The following is an 18,911-nucleotide window of genomic DNA, read 5'->3' as shown; positions in this document are numbered from 1 at the left end:
GATTGCCCAATCTGCCAACAGAAGAAGCCAATACTAAGCCATGATATGGCACCACTGTCCAGCGTGACCGGTGGCCACCTAGTAGTGGTTGATTATGGTGGACTCCTCCCATTGTAAAGAGACCAGCTCTTTATGCTCTCAGGGATAGTCACCTATTCTGGGTAAAAATTTACTTTCCCTGCCTGCAGAGCTTCTGCCAACACTATCATGAAGTTACAGACTGTCTCATCTATAGCCATGTAACCAACATAACACTGTCTCTGACCATGGGCATATGCTATAGTCCAGGAGGTTTTTGGAAATGGGCTCATGCTCTCAACATCCACTGCGTACTCCTATCACGCAGAAAGAGCTGGCTTGATAGAACAGTGAGCTGGCCTATAGAAGTCTCAATGATAGCGCTAGCTCGGACACCATGCAACATTGGGATACTGTCCTACAGCACATGGCATATGCCTTAAACCAGGAGCCAATACTGCACAGAGCCAGAATGCATGGGTGTGGGGAGCACGGAGAGGAATGGTTCCTCCATCCACACTTGTCCCCTATGTGTTTCTCTAACATATTAGACACACTCCTCCTGCCTCTATTTCCTGTCCCCAGATGCTTTCCTCCACCCTAAAGTTGCAAACCTCTTTTTGCCTTCCTGATTACCCCTTCCCTTACTATATTTTTCTTTCTAGCCCTTCTCATCTTCCAACATACTGTCTTATTTATTTGGTTATTGTTTATTATCTGTCTTCTCCCACTAGAAGGTGAGCTTTACAAGAACTGGGTTCTATTTCATTTACTGTTCTATACCCAGTGCCTAAGACAGTGCCTGAAGCATAGTAGGCTGTTTCATTCAATAAGATTGACTTGAATGAATATCGTGAAAGTTCTTGGAAAAGCGTAAACAAATATCTCTAGTCTATTATCTTTACCTACATTAGGGATTGGTTGGCAAGTTTTTCCGTAAAAGGCTAGATAGTATATATTTTAGGCTTGTGTGCCATGCAGTTGCTGTTGCAACCACTCTGCTCTGGCATTGTAGCATGAAAGCAGCCATAGACAGTAGGTAAATGGATGGGTGATACATGGAAAGAAAAGAAAGGAATTGCTGGATCACGTGGTAATTTCATGTTTAACTTTGTGAGTAACTGTCAAGCTGTTTGTTATGGAAGCTACAACATTTTACATTCCTACCAGCAAAGCACAAAGGTTCCAGTTTCTCCACATTTATGCCAACATTTGTTATTTTCCTTTTTCTTATTTTTTATCATGGCCAGCCTAGTGGGTATGAAGTGGTATCTCATTGTGGTTTTGATTTCCAGTTCCCTAATGATTAGTGATGTTGAACATCTTTCCATGTGCTTATTGGTCAATTGTATGCCTACGTTGGAGCAATGTCTATTTAAGACCTTTGCACTTTTTTAATTGGGTGGTTTGGTTTTTGTTGTTAAGCTGTAGGAGTTCTTTATATATTCTAGAGATTAACCCCTTATCAAATCAATGATTTGCAAATATTTTCTGCCATTCTATGGTTTGTCTTTTCATTCTCTTAATAATGTCCTTTGATGCACAAAAGTTTTTAATTTTGAAGACGTCCAATTAGTTTATCTTTTGTTGCCTATGCTTCTGGTGTCATATCCAGGAAATTCATCCCAAATGTCATGAAGCTTTCCCCCTATATTTTCATCTAAGAGTTCTTATTTTTATACTTTTAGCTTTTACATTTATGTCTTTGGTCCATTTTGACTTAATTTTTGTATATGGTGTAAGATAAGTGTCTAACTTAATTCTTTTGCATGTGGACATACAGTTTTCGCAATAGAGTTTGTTGAATGTCTTTCGCCATTGAATGGTCTCGGCACCCTTAGTCTGCTCTATTGGTCTGTATATGTCTTTATACCAGTACCAGTGTTTTGATTACTGTAACTTCGTTGAGGGTCGAGTTTTAAATCAGTAACTTCAAAGAACTAAAGTGGGGATTGAAGGGAACCAAAATTTTGCCACCCTGAAGCCACCTTTTCGGGATATTGATTTCAAACTGTTTATTAAGAAACAAAAACCCAGAACCTTTGACCCTCCTCCACCCTTATCCTGCCCAAGGGATTCAGACAGGAAAACCTGCTTTAGGAAGGGAGCCTTGGCTTAATCACCCTAAGAGTCTTCACCCCAGCATTAGTCAGGAAGACTCCAAGCCTGTTAGCTAGAGACCCACTGTGTCCCATTGTTTCTGAGTTGTCTGACCTGTGTGTTCTTCACCTACTTGTAAATCACCGCCATTCTCACGTCTAGAATCTAATACCTCGCCCCTTTTCTCCTTTGTCCAAAAATGTCATATGTACCCAATGTTGCTTCTCTGTCTAAAATTTTCATGTTTATGTGATTTTCCCATGTGCACATACTAAAACTTTAACTTTCTCCTGTTAATTTGTCTCTGTTAGTTTATTATTAGCCCAGCCAGAAGAACTTAGAAAGTAGGAGGAAAAGTAGTAGGTTTTCTATAAAGGGCCACACAGTAAATATTTGGGCTTCACAGTCCATGAGGTCTCTGTCACAATTACTCCACCCTGCTATTGTAGCACTAAAGTAGCTGTAGACAATACATAATCAAATGGGTGCGGCTGTGTTCCAATAAAACTTTATCTGTAAAAATGGGTTGTAGGATGGATTTTTCCCAAGGGCAGTAGTTTGACATCCCCTAGACTAGAGGTCACAGTTGGGCATTTTCAAAGGCCTAAAGAAAGGCCAGTGTGATAAGAACAAAAACAAGAGAGGAGGGAGATGAGTTGGAGAAATAAGCATGGGCCACATCACCCAAACACTTATAGGCCACACAAGAAGAATTTGATTTATTCTCCCTTACCCATTCACTCACCAGACACTCAACAAGGACCTATTAGGAGCAGCGGGGTTGATTACATAAGAGTTAGGCTCAGTCAGCCTCATGGAGCTTCGATGTAGAGAAGAGGCATGAGCTAAGGAGTTTTAATACAGTATCATATTTCCTTTCTGAGTCATGGCATATGCTTCATTCCATCACCTGAACCATGGATCCCTGCTCCATATTGCCTTAGTTCAAGCTTTGTTAATTCTCTCCAGGATGACTGCAACAGTCTATGCAAACAGGTCTGACAGAGCCTCTAGCCTCATCTTTCAAACTAGCCTCCACACTGCAGGAAGAGACATTTCTGAAATGCAATTCTGATTGCACTCCCCAACTTCAAACTATTTGGATGGCGTTCAGCACTCTCAGAGTCAAATCCAAGCTCACATGACAATATGTACAGCCCTGTGTGATCAGGCCCCAGCCAACTTCTCAGCATCATTTGCTCCCTCTCCTTTAATGGGAAGTGATAGTTGACAGCTCAGAACATCTACTCACACCCACATAAGAACATGTTTGATTCATGATTAAACCCTGGGATAACATCTACATCAAAGAAGAGCATTTGGTATCTGTGTGAATTCCTGTTGTTGCTGTTTCTAACATACAGTATAATTACAAATTGAGCAAGACTTGTAATATGCTCTTATAATAATAAGAGCATACACTTATGGAGATAATCTGTGCCCAGTGCTCTTAAAACATTTAATCCTTACAAGTACCTTAAGAAGTAGGCCATATCATTGAACCCATTTTACAGATTAGGAAATTGAGGCACAGAAGAGTTACCTTCCCTAGGATCACACAGATCGCATATGTGATGACATCAATATTCAAACACAGGAATTCTGGTTCCATGATCTGTTATTAAGCACACTAAACCATAAAGATACCATTTTAAATGATTGACCGAAGCAGCGCCCATAGTCTAAAACAGTGGTCTGTGGATAGTAGCACAGGGATCATCAGGATGCTTATTAGAAATGCAAATTCTCAGACCTGAGCCCTGACCTACTTAATCAGAATCTCTGGAACTGAGGCTTCTGAATCTGAGTTTTAGCAAGCTCCCCAGTTGATTTTCAAGCGTGATCAAGTTTGAGAAGCGCTGCTTTTAAACATTCATTCCTGGGGATTAAAGGCCTGAATGGAGGCAAAGCTAAGACAATATAGTGGTACCTCGGTTTTTGAACGTAATCCACAAGTTCTGAAACGTTTTTAAACAGCCGACCGCTAGGCCTCAGGATTTTGCACTCAGTGGAAGCTGTGTGACATGCTCGACTTCTGAGTTGTGTTAGAAAACTAAAGCATTTACTTCCGGGTTTATGGCATGCATAAACCAAAATATTTGTTAATGGAGACATTTGAAAACCAAGGTACCCACTGTACATGAATCATTTGAACCAAAGAAATAGGAAAAGGATACTTTTAATGCACAAAGGTTTCAGATCATGACAAAAAGAAAACAAACCCTAGTACAGAACCATGTAGATGTTAGAGGTCTTGTGAGGATGCTGAAGAAAAGCACAGGATTAACCTGAATCTAGAGCCAATCTGGCCTAAGGTTAAACCTGGCATACCATGTGTGGTATACCATAGTATGGCATACCATACTAAGGTTAAAGCCATGTGCCTTTTAGCAAATTGCTTAACCGGAGCCTAAATTTCTTCATTGAAAGGTTACAATAATAACCACCCTGACCTGTGCCCCATGATGGTTGTGAAAAATCAAGTGGGATAATGTATGTGACAATGCTTTGTATGGAGAGACAGTGTGGTGATCACATTTCATGTTCTGCTCTCTTTACAGAAGAATATGTGTATCGTCCCTAATCCTACTCAAGCAACAGATAGGATTTTGAGTCTTGCAGTGACATAAGAGAACTCTACTTTCTATAGTGTAGGTTGCAGAAGATAAACAGCTGGAATGAGGGGTTGCTCTGCATCTTAAAGTCACAGAACCTAGCAATGACATTAAGTGAGGACTTACTATATATGTCTCTACACTCATCTGAAGCTTTATAATTTCTGTCCCCTACCCCTACCCCCGCAAAAGTTTAATTAAAATCTGGGATAGTTTAGGCTAATATCCAGCCCTGTGCTCTCTTACTGCCTACCAGTGGTTGCTGTTGCATGGGTTATTTACAATAGCTTCTGTTCTGATTGGTCAATGCTCATGCCACACAGGTTGTTAAATATTTCAGTAACAGTCTCAGTTATACGCCATACCAGAAAGGAATGTCATTTGAAGCTGATTTCAAACAGAAGCAGCTCCTCTCTGTCTGGGATGGTTTCATGGGTTCATCCTGGGCCTCATGGGACCTATTCTGACCTTTAATTCTATTGCATAATCCTCAACTTAATGACAAATGGTTTCGGCATGTTTATTAAAACGACACCATTTATCATTTATCTACTCTGTCTCAAGCACATTTCTCCAACCTAGGAAAACAAGCTACTACTCTAGAAAAATTCCCATGCATGTGTAGGAAAGAATTCTATTTCTAGGCTGGGGTTTCTTTTATTCATTTTGCAAAGTTGTGACTTTCCCAGCCAACACTCTCCTTTCTTTCCCATTTTTTCCCCCATGCTATTTTCTCCCCTCAGTTAGGGACAGAATATTTCCCTTTTCCTAGCTATTCATTTTTTTCCCTCTTGGTTTGTCTCTGTATTAAAAGCTACTTTCAGATTAAAATGGATTATTTAGGACAGGGAGCTTCAGTTGAAAGAGGCACATATGCCTCTCACAAGAAGATAAAACACATTAATTATATTCCTTACTCGAACTGATTTTCAACTATGTAATAGATTCGTATGCTTTACAATCTTCACTTCCAAATAGTAGGAGGAAGACACTAGTTATTTTTCTAGCATGCGTAATTTTTTATTGAAGCTGAAATGTTCAAAGTGATCACTGACCACACCAGTGTGGGGCATGATATGGACACTTAATCCCCAAATTACAAAAATTACAAAACGATTTCTGGCTATCTTCAAAGTGGCCCATGCAATCTAAGGAGCAGTCCAACATGTGTCTCTCACTTGGTGTGATTTGGTTTCCCACACCTCGGAAGTGTTTAACAGAAACTCCCACGCTTAGAGATACTCCATCAAAGCAGGCACAACCAGGGCGAGATGCTGTCTAATTTTTTTCTCTTCCCAAAATAAACAAAAACCTAGAGGTTTTAAGCCTCTAGGTTTACTCATGGCATGTTTCCCGGAGCAGCACTGAAGTCACTTGGGACGTTGTCAGAAATGCAGAATCTCAGGCCCACTCCAGACCCACTAAATTCTAAGAAGCCTGCTTTTTAACAAGATCTCCAGGTGATTCTTATATTAAAGAAGGAGAAGTACTGATGTAAGTGACAATGTTTGTTAATGCACATACCAAAAAAGAAACAAGATTCTCTACTCAGTATGAATATTAAAAAAAAAAAAAAAACAGGCAAACAACTCACCTCAATTATGATGTGTGATGTTGGAAGGAAAGCAGCCCAAACCTTAGTAGACAGGCAGTGATGATACACTTATAGGTCTTCCCATAGAGACTTCAACCAAGATCCATGTCCCTTAAAGTCCAGGAACTTCCCTTTCCCAGCTCTCAAGAGGCAAGAGGGAAAAAAAAAAAAATCACAGAGGAAACTGATCAGCCCAGGCTAGGTCCTGCAACACCAGAAGGACTCAGGCTTTCCAAAAATAAACTGGCCTTGAGGAAATGTCCAGGGTGAAAAGAACAGTTCTCAGATCGCCTTGAATTCCTTTTTTTCTCCGTTAGCTGGTTTTTACCCACATTTCTTTCTCATTCACTGGGATTCAAACTGACAACGAAGCAGCCTGGGATACTTTTCCAGCGTTCCTGGCAAGGGGCTGGGAAACAGGAGGAAATTCCCATGTCAGAGAGATAGTTTTATATCTTTCTCTTTGTGCAACAGAATCCTGATGACAGCATCTCCAATGCTAACGACAACTCGAGGAAGGACCAAAACCAGTTCTAGCAAATAGTTTCGCTCTGTGTTAACTTCCTGTCTTTGACTAGCTCTGCCGTAATCGGGGGTCTCTTTTCATAGGCTCTGCCTTCTAGCAAAAAAAGCACACGCAGGAAGATAACACAGATTTAGAAAGGAAGTGAAAGAAGCCAAAGCAAAGACAGTGTTAGGTTTCAGTGTAAAGGTCCACCAAAGATTTAAAGAGGAGAGAAGCTGTATTTAGAACACGCTATCCTTGCCAATGTTCTCTTTTTCTAAACCAGAAGTATAATAGGAATTTAAGACTATTATATAGGCATTTCATATTCTGAAAATATGATGTCAAGTGAAATAATATGGCATTTACTAAGAGTTTCTGGTCCCACTCTTCACTATCCTTGACAAGTTTTTTCATCCAAGCCTTCCCAGCTGTAAAACAGTGATAACAGTAATGCCTTCCTTACAGAGCTGGCATGGTAACACCATGAGACACGTGAAATACCCATCACTGAACTGGCTGTGCTGTAAGTTCTGTTTATATTTAAGTCACCACCCTGATTCTTCTCTCTATTGTGCATACCTAAACACAAATCAGGCACTCAATAAGTATTTATTGAGTTAAACACTTATTGAAAATGGAAGTTAAAAAAAATCTTGACATTGTTAAGAAATTCTATCTATTTATTTTTATTATTTTTTATTGTGGTAAAATATAACATGAAATTTGCCATTTTAACCATTTTTAAATGTTTGATTCAGTGGCATTAATTACATGCACAATGTTATGTAACCACCATCACTATCTATCTCCAAAACTTTTTCGTCACTCCAAACAGAAATTCTACTCATTAAGAAATAACTCCTCCAGGGATTTTTTCCATGTGAGGATCACTTTTTAATTTGGGAGTCCCTCCTCCCTCATGGTAATAGTTGCATTTTAAGTACCCCGGAAGAGAAAACACATAATGTCAAAAATAACATAGAGAACTCTTTTAAATAAATTTGCATTTTAATCACACCACACAACAAATCTTTGAAATATGTGTGAAATTATTCTTTATTCCAGCAAAAAACAAGATTTAGCACAAACCTTGACATAAAATGGTTGTCATGCTTGTGGATAGAGTTGAACCTCTTTTAAATATGGTCTACCTTCTAAACAGGTTAAATTCATCAGGCTAATTATTTCCTTTTGAAGGAAGGAGAGAAACTAGCACTTACTGAAACCCACAGTGTCATGGCAGGGACTCAGCTCCTGCTCCCCACATAAGAACACAGGACATGGTGAGGCCAAAAAGGAACACCCATGGAGCCATAAATAAGAGAATCATACCACTATAGTCTCTCTGGCAGCTGTGTTGGAGACACAGGAAGCAGGCTCCACACAATGAGCAATCCGCAATCTGCCATCCGCTTCCCTGCCAACCAACCAACTAACCTCCTAACGTAGCCATGGCAGTTATATTAGTGGCTAATGGCTAACTGGTTACAGCTGATGGCCACCCAGCCACAGTGGATGGCCATCTGATTACAGCTGATGGCCATCTAATAACCGAGCCAGCACCTTTCCATATGAGGCAGAGAACCTGGAAACTGCTCTCTGGGACTCTGTTCCCACACACAGGTACCAGCAAGGACTCTAATTTCATCTCACTCTTTATCATAAACATGAATAAGTGTGAAATTATTTATCTGCTATTACTGTGATCCTCATACTACTGTGATATTACTGTGTGATAATTCTAGTAATTGCACAGTTGACCATTTTGTTGTTATATAAGCATGAGCAAAGCAGAGGCACCTGTACCTCCCTGGTATTTAATTGAGCAAGGCATGTGTGCACTATACTACTAGTGCAATTGTTTATACATAAGCAAGGCCTGGGGGGAGAAACCCAGACCAGCACAAAATTACAAACTTCCTTACCAATGGTACGTTTAAAAGAAGTGCAGATACATCCATAGAGATGGAAGAAATTTTATTCCAAGTTTTATTCTAAACCAAGCTTTATTCTAAAGCTAACCTGACAAATCTAAGTTTAAGGATAATTAAAACATATATTAAAAATAAGCATGATTCTAAGGATCAGCTAGACACTGTTGGGGAAAAAAGGAATGTATGATATGGTATGGCTCCTGTCCTCCAGGGGTTGACATCAAGGATGGGTAGACAAAACTAACACACATGACCTGACAACAGTGCTGGCGGAACACCATATTGGTTCAGGCTGTAGGTGGTGGGAAAAGAGAGTGCCTCGTGTAGAATGAGCAGATTACGGATGTAGGATTCCTACTTCTTACTGATGTAGATCTATGGCTGACTTGGCTAAGGTGACCAGTGAACTCTTAGCAAAGCTCAGAGTAACTAGGCTCAAGTCCTCATAATTCCCATTGTCGTGTGGGAGACCCTGCTCACTGCGCCATTTGTCATGCGAGGTGGCCTTTGGGGCCTCTGGTCCCGCTCCCCACATAAGAACTCAGGATATGGTTAGGCCAAAAAGGAACACCCACGGAGGCATAGATAGGGGAGTCATACCACTATAGTCTCACTGGCGGCCCTATAGTCTCACTGGAGGCTGGATCCACATGACCTGCAACCTGCTGTCTGCTTCTCTGCCTGCCACCCAACCGACTAACCAACCAACACAGCCGCGGTAGTTATATTAGTGGCCAATAGCTCACTAGTTACAGCTGACGGCCAACTAGCCACAGCTGATGGCCATCCAATCACAGTTGATGGCCATTTACTACCCAAGCCAGCACCTTTCCATGTGAGGCCGAGAGCCTGGAAACTGCTCTCTGGGACTCTGTCCCCACACCCATTTATTCCAGAACAATAAACATTAAATAAGTTTTTATTTAAGAAGTAACCCAAGCCTCTTTTCCAATGAGGCAAATCTAAGTGATTCCAATTTACAAAACACATTGCTTTTCTGACAGAGGTAACACAAGCTTTAATTTTCAAATTTTCTCCCAAGTCCCATGTAACATGTAATTTTATGTTATTAAATATAATATTAAGACAGTAGTAATTCAATATGGGAAAGAAAAAAAGAAGGAAGGTAAAAAGAACGAAAGAGGGAATGGAGGAGAGAGGGAGGAAGGAAGAAAAGAAAAAAAAGAAATTAGAACCTAAATGTTCACCAGTAAGGTTAAATAAAATGTAGCATATGCATACCATAAAATATTATGGAACAGTTAAAAATAATGAGATAGAAATATATGTACTGTCTTGACAAAGAAAGATCTCTAAGACATGTTAATTGTAAAAAGCAAGTTGCTAATTAACATAGAGCATACAAATGTTAAAACACATGTAAGTACACAGACAGACAGACAGACACACACACACACACACACACACACACACACACACACACATACAATCACAAAACAAAACTATGTATTTTCATAGTTTTTCCATACATATTGTCCTGTGGGGCGGCAGGCGGAGTCTCTGGTCCCGCTCCCCACATAAGAATGCAGGACATGGTGAGGCCAAAAAGGAACAGCCACGGAGCCATAGATAGGGGAGTCATACTAGTATATTCTCGCTGGCGGCACTATACTCTCACTGGTGGCTGGATCCACACTGTCCGCAATCCACCATCCTAACTGCAATCCACGCTTGCCAGCTCAGCCACCATCTTCTTGCTAGCCCCCATTTTCTGCTAGCGTAGCTACAGCAATTATATTAGTGGCCAATGGCTCACTGGTTACAGCTGACAGCCAACTAGCCACAGCTGGTGGCCATCCAATCACAGTTGATGGACATTTATTACCTGAGCCAGCACCTTTCCATGTGAGGCCGAGAGCATGGAAACTGCACTCCTGGCTCTGTCCCCACACTCCACCCCTACAGGGTCTCACCTCACAATCTACGCGACAAGCATCTTCTGCGAGGGGCCCTGTGTGAGGAGCCTGGAGGTGAATGCAATATCCTAGACACAGCCAGGCTCTCTGGACACAGCCAGGGTTTCTCAGGGCACCACCAGTGCTTCTGGGCACGGCCAGACTTCCTGGGCTTCTTAGGGTACCACCAGTCTCCCCGGGCACAGCCAGGGCCTCTCAGGGCACTGCCACTCTCTCTGGGCTCAGCCTGACTTCCTGGGCACAGCCACGGCCTCTCAGGTTATCACCAGTCTTTCTGGGCACAGCCAGTCTTCCTGGACATAGCCAGTCTTTCTCACATATTCTCCACGGCGGCTGGTCAAGACACAAAAGCAAACATCCGCCAGTTTCACTACATGGTGGTGTGTTCCCAAGCAAACAGTCAAGCAGTCATTTAAATTAGGGATAGAAGGCCCATTCCCCATAGTCCACAGTCATTCGCCAGGGCTGCCCGTTAGCCTCACAATGTGTGCACTCTCCACAGGAGAAGGGCTCCAAGGCCTCCCCAACCTGGGGGTGAGGGTCTCAGCAAGCACTTCCCAGCTGTTGTGCAGGGAGGCCTGCGGGGTCTCAGCTCCCACTCCCCCACAAGAACGCAGGATATGGTGAGGCCAAAAAGGAACACCCACGGAGCCATAAGTAGGGGAGTCATACCACTATATTCTCGCTGGCGGCATCCACCTCTCTGCAATCCACTTTTGCCAGCTTAGCCACCATCTTCTTGCTAGCTCCCATTTTCTGCTAGCGTAGCCACAGCACTTATATTAGTGGCCAATGGCTCACTGGTTACAGCTGACGGCCAACTAGCCACAGCTGATGGCCATCCAATCACAGTTGATGGCCATTTACTACCTGAGCCAGCACCTGTCTATGTGAGGCTGAGAGCCTGGAAACTGCTTTCTGGGGCTCTGTCCCCACACCAGCCCACAAGGCCGCAACGACCTTCACTTTCTCTGGCTTATGCTGGTTGAGGAAACATCCACGTTTTCCACCTCTCCAGGGGGCTCGAGCTCTCCAGCAGTGGCTCCTCCTGGTCTTCCTGGGACTGAGGGTTCATATGCACAAACTGTTCCACCGCCCTTCGGAGAGCTTTGGCCCGCACCGTACCCTGCTTGCTGCCCCATTTGTCGTGCGGGGCAGCCTGTGGGGCCTCTTCTGGGGTCTCTAATCCTGCTCCCCACACAAGAACACAGGATATGATGAGGCCAAAAAGGAACACACAAGGAGCCATAAGTAGGGGAGTCATACCACTATAGTCTCACTGGAGGCTGGATTCACACGACATGCGACCTGCTGTCCGCTTTTCTGCCAACTGACTGACTCCCCTCGCTAGCTGCAATCCACCGTGCTAACTGCAATCTGCTCTTGCTAGCTCAGCCACCATCTTCTTGCTAGCCCCATTTTCTGCTAGCGTAGCCACGGCAGTTATATTAGTGGCCAATGGCTCACTGGTTACAGCTGACGGCCAACTAGCCACAGCTGATGGCCATCCAATCACAGTTGATGGCCATTTATTACCTGAGCCAGCACCTTTCCACGTGAGACCGAGAGCCTGGAAACTGCACTCCTGGTTCTGTCCCCACACATATATACCCATCTATGTATATAGTCACATAGAAAAACCTCTGGAAAGACATGACTGACCCAAAATGGCAGCAATCTCTGGGACATATGAAATCAGGAAGTAGGGATGCTATATTGAAAATATACATCTCTATTGTTTAAGGACTTCCTAATGTGTATTTATATACTTTCCTATTTCTTTTAGAGTAAAAGCCAAAAATCTTTACAATCAGTATCTTCCATACCTACTTTTCTGATGTCACTTTCCCTTTCACTGATTCTAATGTAGCCAAACCTATCTCCTTGCAATACTTCAAATATCCATACATTTACCTACGTCAGGGCCTTTCCACTGGCTGTTCCCATTGTGTAGAATGCTCTTCCTACATTTATCCATATGGCTCATTCCCTCACTTCAAGTTTTTCTTCAACTGGTAACTTCTCAGTGAGGCCTACCCTGACCTCCCAATTTAAAATTCCAATTCCTCTTACTAGTACTCTTGATCTGCCTCATCTTATTTTTGTTGATAGCACTTATCACCTTCTAACATATGTGATTTCTTTATTTATTGTGTTAGTTTTTTTCCTTCCAGTAGAATGTAAGCTCTATGAGGGTATGGATTTTTATCTGCTTTGCTCATTGATATATACTTAGTCCCTAGAATTGTGCCTGGTATATAAGCAGGTGCTTGATAAAAATGTATTAATCAATTCGCAATTCACAAGAATATATTCATGTGTTTTTTTGTATACTGTTTTTAAGAACCAAAGATAACCACCAAGCTCACAAAAAATAACTTCTAAAAAGTTAGAATAAAATGTTTGAGGCCCTCCTGGGTTCTGCGGAACAAGATGTGAAAACCTCTGGCTCACAGCTAAAGAAGACAGAACTTATGGGAAAGAAGTTTATTGAATGGAAGTCCTTCTGTTGACTAAGGCACACTAACTAGCAACGCATATTATCTTACCCTAGAACATCTGAGTTTTTTCCAAACAACTAGGAATAAACCAACCATTCCTAGGAACCTCTGTTGAAATCCCCAGCTATTTCTCTAACGAGGCAAAGAGCCAATAAAGGTCCCTTATTTCTTATAAGGTCATCTCTGTGCCAAAGGTAAAGAGCTGGTGCTTTTTTGTGCTTGCAAGTTATTGGGGAAATAAATATTTATTTAAAAAAATCAAAATCAAGGCATAAAAAATATTTTGGGTGTCAAAATGATCTATGTTAAGTCACTGAATCATTTGTCACTATTTCAATGGATGGTGGAAACGTCTTCTGAAATGTTGGCATGTCTGCATGAGAAGCATCAGGGCAAATGCTTGAATGGGAAGTCAGGAGTGGCCTAAATCCTGCCCTCCTCATCTAAACAGCTGAGGAAGTTATTTAGATAAAAGAGAAAACCATATGACTCATTTTTGACCTTTGTACAATGGGTATAATAACACCATTAAGGGCTTGTTGTGAGACATAAATAGTCAATATACAACCTACACAGTAAAATATTCTCTTTTCTGCCACTAGTTTCTTGTCTCTCTAGGTGTCAGTTTTGCTTTTCAGCAAATGTTTCTCCCCATGTTTTTTTTTTTTTTCTTCCCTTATGTGCCTTTCTTTTCCTCTCACTACTTTTCTACTTTTTCCTTTATTATCTCTCTCCCTGCCTGACTGAATTTCTTCTTAATATTCTTTTACCTCTCCTCCCTCATTAAAAAATGACCAATGGCTATGAATTTTAGTAAATTTACAGAACAAGAAATTTAAGAACTATTAGCAACTTTTCTTTTTTCCAAACTAATTTCCAGTCTCTGCCATGCTCATACATATTTTTTTTTACATTTGAAAATCAGTGAATACATTCAGGTTATTTTAGTTCTGACTTTCTCCACCTAATATAACTTTATATTGAAGGGGATCAGGCTATGCCACTTTGCCATAAGGACTATTTTGAGTCAAAGGCAATTGAAAATCAACAGATGCAGAAAGAAGCCTTCTCGGGGCTTCTTATCTGAGTAAAAGCAAAAACATCTGAGAAATGAGGCTGTCATAAATTCCCTCTTCAGGATGGGTCTACTACTGGGAAAGAGACCAAGAGTAAATCCACCATAAATCCATCCATCTCTGGGGGAGTTTCAGGGTCATGAAGAAGATTGAAAACGCCATTTGCATATGCATAAACACATATTATCACAAAACTTCTCAGCTCCAGGTTGTTCTCCTGAAAATCCATTTTCTCTTTCCTAAAGAAATTTATTTTTTTTTCCCCATAGAAGACTTTTCTCCACTACCCTCTCTCCCCTGCTAAGTTAGGTAGATATACCTCCAACTGTAACCACTTAGCTATTATCTACTTCCAAATGAATAAACGTTTTTTGCTTCTATTAATCTATCAGTTTAATTTGCAGGTCCCAAGAAACTATACCTAAGAGGGGAGAGCAAGAATTTTTTCCTCTCCTGATGGTTCATAAGCCATGTATCAATATAGACTATATACGTGTAGATTTTTACGATTATGATTATACCACAGTTTATATCACATTCTCTTGTGGGGCACATTGTTTCTAATTTTTAAAATTATTTTAAATAGTTCCTTCCTTCATGCCACTTTCTTTTGCCTTCTCTGACACAGAAGACATATACAAACATACAACTGCATGATTATGTAAATATATAAAAATTTGCCATATTTGTTGTCTAGATCTTAAGCCTTGTGGAAAAAAAGAAAATCAAGGCAGTACTGCCCGCCTGAGAGTCTCTCTTCTCTGTAGAGCTGATCTAGGGACCAGTCATAAACTTTATTGTACCTAGACTTCTTAAACTCTACTCGTTAATAAACAGCCATACAAACGTGCCAGGCAATAAAAAGAGCTAAGATTGGTCTGCCCAATAAAAGTAATTGCTTTGATGTGAGCTTCCCTCTCCTAGAACTTCTTGTGTCATCAGTTCAGTACATAATAATTATGAAGAGTTAACAAAGAAAATGTGTCACTAATTTTCTGTTTTGGTGTTTGGCTTTTAAAATTCAGAAGCAGCCATTGAAGCAGATTTGGCATTTCAAAGTTCTGCCACAAGTGTGATTTTATTTTAAGTTTTAAGTAATGTTTAGAGGTTCAGTTTATATTAAAATATTATTTGGTTGATAAGGCTGATTATAAAGCATTGATGAAATAATTGCTATGTGAACAGCATCATACTTTTGAACTACAAGACTAACATGTGACCCTTTGATCCTTTAGAGCAGGTTTAGCATCAGGGAAATACCGCAATGTAAAGACATTCTGAGCAGGACCTACGAAGACTCTATATTTGGATCTTCTTACATTAGCATTGTTTCTTACTTCAAGCATCACTGTCATACTTTCTCAGCTGTGCCAGCATAACTTGCTAGAACCAACTGAACAAGATCTTAATATAATGATGTTGGGCCCACCTATTCAATTTGGTTGTAACTGAATAAATCGGAGGGCTTCATTTCTCTTAGTAACACACTGATTTTTATTCTTTCTATGATTTTTTTTTTTTTGGAAGGGTGTACCTTCAAATTTTAAAATAAGGCTCAGGAATGGGATAGCTTTTCTTTAAGTATGTCATTCCAAACTTTTGAATACCTACTATGTGCCAGACCCTGTGCTGTTAGAATTATATAGAAAAAAATACCTAGTCCCTGCTCTCAAGGAATTCACAATCTAAAGGTAAAGGAAGGAAAGGAAACAAAGAGTTATGATATAGGGTAATAAGTGTTAGGATAGAAGTATTGGATGTCATAGGAATAAATAGAAGGGGAACTTAGTCCAGACTGGAGGAGTCTCAGAACATCCCAGAGGCAATGACATCTGAGTTTTGAAGTTAACCAAAGAAAGAAGTGGGGAGATGTATTACCGGGAGAGAGAAAAATGTACACAGGCTGGGATAAAGCTTAGGAAGGAAGGTTGGAAGTGGAAGAAATTATGCTAGAGTGGCAGGAATAGACCACAAAGGAATGAAGGAGTTTTAATTTATCTAGGAGGTGAAATTGGAAGAAGGCAAACATGAGCGTGCAGTGATCAGAATGTGGAGAGTGAACAAGGGGTGACCCCGAAAGCAGGAAAATCAGTTGGGAAGCTACAGTGTCAGTCGGATCTAAGGAAAAGGCAGTGATGAAGGAGCAGAGGAAAATTTAAGACCTGAAGGAAGAAAGGGGGTCTGAGTAGGAGGCACTGGCATTCATCAAGATAGGCGGACTAGAAGGAATAGATTTGGGTGGGAATTGCGTTTTGGATATGTTAAAGTTGAGGTGCCCACGGGACCTCTGAGTGGACATTTCCAGTCTGCATCTGGATATTTGAGTTTGGAGCTCAGGAGAGAAATCTGCGCCAGGAGTACAGCTGGAAGTCATCAGTATACAGGTCATAAGAATGTATTGGCTTTTTGAGCTAAAGGCAACTGAGATCCCACAGGCTCCAGAGGAACTTCTGTCCCCTACAGTATAAACTTACAAGTAAATTATATTAGAAACAAAGATAATATAGACTTTAAAAAGAGAATATATCGGCTTGCACCAGGAGAACACACACTAAGAGCTCAGGTAGACCTGGGGAACATCCACAACCAACAGTCAGGAGACTGAGAAGCAGCTGCTGGATATTTAGAAGGAAAACCACAAAGGTACTGGGAAAGGAGAGTTTCAATGGGAAGGAAGTAGCCAGGAGTGTTGCATGCTGAAGAGAGGTCAAATAAGATAAAAACTAAAAAGAATCACTGTGTTTATCCGATAGGAGGTTATTGTGGACCTTTGAGATGGATGCTTCATCGGCGTGGTGGAGTGAGATGGCAGAATGCAGTGATTTGAGGAGTGAATGAGAGGAAGGGAAGTGGGAACCACCAGTGTAGTCAGAAATGTGGTCTATGAGTTTGGTTAACTTTTGTCTTGGTCTTAGACTCGGTCTTAGTGTGCTTTAGTGTGCTCTCCTTTATCCCTGACACATTTTCCAATTATTCTGCTCCTCTCGGTTTCCAGTGAATAGCTGCAGCGTTCTCAGCATCCTTCTGGAATTTTTTCCATCTAATTATTAATGTACAAGTACTTATTAACCTTCTCTGATTTCTGAAGTGGAAAAAATAACTGACTTTGGAATGAAAGAAGGCTGGGTTTGAATCCCTAGCCAGCATGCTCAAGTAGTTGCTTTTTGTATTTTGTTATCTGCAGGAGTGTTGATCTCTACAGAAATCTTCTCAAACTAGCCATGCATTGGAATTGAGACTCTTATGAATGGAGGCAGCTCTTCTCTCCACTTCTCTGACCCTCTCTGAGCAAGTATATTCTCTCTGCATACTCAAAAGTATGCACATTATCTAGAAATGGCCATGCCAGTTTGACATGATCTCGCAATCCTGGCTCCTTGGATTATACAGCTCCAGAGCCCACACATCCCTTAGTACAAATTTTTAAGAGAGAATCTAATTGGTTGTTGACTAGCTAAGGTTAACTCTATTCAGTATCATGTCCAAACATCAAGAAGTGTCAGTGGGCGCACACATGGCTACTCAGGCCAGTTAAGCAAGAGCAATGAATGGGGCAAAGTTCCTGAGAATGAGGGTTTGAGCGGGACAGAAACACCTCTGGGACCTTGAGCAAATCCCTTATCTTTTCAGTCTTGTCTGCAAAGTGGATGCTGGGTTGTGGTGCTCAGAACCTACCTTCAGGATGGAAGGAACTGCTCCCCCAGCTGCTGGGAGCATGGCCAGGGGACAGCTCTCATGTGGCATCCTCTCCAGATATTTCCCTAGGCAGAAGAGGCTCCTTGCCAACATTTGTGTCCTCTTGCCGAAGACAGCCTGCATCCAATGACTGCCCGGTGATGGGGCAGGAAGGCCTGTTCTCCCAAGTTCACCAAGGGCACCAAGGAAGGAAGAACCGGAAGGAGGAAGAGCTGGGAGAAGGCAGATCCAGCGAGTGGCTCAGGTGGGGGTGCTCTCAAATTAAGGTCTGGTGTCTGAGGTGGGTTTCGGTCTTTGTCGGCCACAGGGAGAAAGGAAGGAACGGTACAGGAAACCAAAGAAAAAGGGGAGGGAAAAGGAAACTAGCTGTCCGGCATCTGTTATGGGACTGAAGGAAAAAAGTTCCCCAGCGCTGCAAGTCCAGGCCTCTCTCGGGCCCTCACCACGCGTAGCCATGGGACCAGTGGAGCCAGGGCAGAGGGCGCGGAGGGCACGGATTCCGCCATTATCGTGGCTTTTCTGGCCTTGGCCAGTGGAGGTGGGGCACCCGGAGAGCCCTCTCTCCTTCGTGGTGGAGGTGCCTCTGATGGAGGGAGGAAGAAACCATAATTCTTGGAGAGAGGCTTTGTAAATGGGAAAAAAAAAATGTGGGAAATTTTTCACCCATGTCTCCAGTTTTATTCAACAGCAGAAAATTCACACTGGAGGGGAAAGCCTTGTAGGTGCAGCAAATGTGGGCGATTCTTTGACTAGAGCTCCAGCCTTATTGTACACAGAGTTCACCCTGTAGAAAAGCCTTATGACTGTAGTGGATACGGAAAATCCTTTATCCCAAGTTCCAGCCTCATTAAACATCAGAGTTCACAATGGACAACGCCCTTAAGAGTGCAGGGAACGTGGGAAAGCCTTCAGCCCGAGGTCTCACTTCATGT

At 41.8% G+C, this 18,911-nt stretch overlaps 1 protein-coding gene across 2 annotated transcripts in view; it reads right to left on the bottom strand.

The window, feature by feature from the left end:
• LOC109452252 (broad substrate specificity ATP-binding cassette transporter ABCG2) overlaps window positions 1–6,922 on the bottom strand; it is a 106,066-nt gene extending 99,144 nt beyond the window's left edge. Inside the window, exon 1 of one of the 2 annotated variants that reach the window (XM_074323701.1) lies at window positions 6,328–6,922. The gene's annotated coding sequence lies outside the window, so the exon portion shown is untranslated. The remainder of the gene's footprint in view (window positions 1–6,327) is intronic. The other variant, XM_074323695.1, reaches the window with a different exon arrangement.
• Window positions 6,923–18,911: the final 11,989 nt, after the last annotated feature.

The sequence above is a fragment of the Rhinolophus sinicus genome, linkage group LG02 (assembly GCF_036562045.2).
Source record: "Rhinolophus sinicus isolate RSC01 linkage group LG02, ASM3656204v1, whole genome shotgun sequence".
Taxonomy (NCBI): Eukaryota; Metazoa; Chordata; class Mammalia; order Chiroptera; family Rhinolophidae; genus Rhinolophus; species Rhinolophus sinicus.
The sequence above is the reverse complement of the archived record's forward strand: the minus strand, read 5'-3'. Positions and strand labels throughout refer to the sequence as shown.